Raw genomic sequence first — 1,362 nt, 5'->3', positions numbered from 1 at the left:
AAAAAACAAAAAACAGACAGTTAATATTTGTTCAAAACCTGGTTGTTCCTAGCCTCATCGGTTTATGGGGCTGCTGCTTTATGAAAGGGGTGGGCTCTATGTGTTATTATGTTTTGGTCTATTGATAAACTTCTTTCTTTCTGATTCTAAAATATTTAGGAGGAGAGATAATAGGAAAATGTTCTTTATTTCTAAGGTTATAGTGAAATAGAACTTTGTAGTATGCTAAATGTAATCTAAGTTGCTAATAACTATAAACATTAATGACTATAAACATTATTTTTATATTACTAAGAAAGAAAAATTGATATGTTGCCAATGGTACTGCGACCCAGTTCTTTATTTTTATTAATTCTCATGGCTTAATTATTGAAATAACTCTTACTTCTACATTAGTTTTCTTATCATTATACATAATTTAAAAGCTGGTTAAAAAACTGAGTTTTTAAAATTTGAATGTGTGCATGTGTGTGAATGTATGTATAATGTATGTATACATGTTCATGAGTATATGTTTATGTGTACTACAGCGCATGTGTCAATGTCGGAGGACAACATTGTGAGTCTATTCTAACCGTCCACCTTATTCAAGGTGGGCTCTCTTCTGTACTACTGCATAAGCCAGGCTAGGTGGCCCATGAGCTTCTAGAGATTCTCTCCTATTCGCCTCTGTTCAAGCAGTGAGATGTCTGCTACTATGTGTGGCTTTTACATAGATTAAGAAGATTTAAAATCAGTCCTCACAATGATGCAACTCGAAATTTGGCTGACACGCCTGAATCCTTTTTAGACTGGGTGCCCTGGGTCACTGTGTCTTTCTGCGAGTTTTTCTGGTCTGTGTCATGAATGATAATAATATGGTTTTACAAAAGAAATGTTCTTTTTTTATTTGTGCAATTTTCTTTCATGTAGCAGATGATCTACCTGAAGTACTTTCAGTTTTTTTTTAAAACACTGAGCCAGTGTGTGTGTGTGTGTGTGTGTGTGTGTGTGAGAGAGAGAGAGAGAGAGAGAGAGAGAGAGAGAGAGAGAGACTGAGAAAGAGACAGAGACAGAGAGTAGATGCACCCGTGTGGGGGTATCTAAAAAGGACAAAAACATCAGATTTCCCTGGATTTGGGCTTATGTGTGGTTATGAGTCACCTGAGGTGGATACTGAGAACCAAACTTGGGTCCTCTGCAAGAACAGCAAGCACTGCTTACCACTGAGCCAGCTCTCCTGTAACCCTCCCTGCAAATTCCAATGTGGGTACCTTCTTGATCTTTTCAGAAGCAAGAGAGAAATCAGAACTTAATCGTTCTTCTTTGAATGGTATTGGATGATCTATCAATTGAACTATATAGAAGGACGGTTTTCCACTT

This window comes from Microtus ochrogaster, linkage group LG1, assembly GCF_000317375.1.
Source record: "Microtus ochrogaster isolate Prairie Vole_2 linkage group LG1, MicOch1.0, whole genome shotgun sequence".
Lineage (NCBI taxonomy): Eukaryota > Metazoa > Chordata > Mammalia > Rodentia > Cricetidae > Microtus > Microtus ochrogaster.
This window is presented reverse-complemented; position numbering follows the sequence as displayed.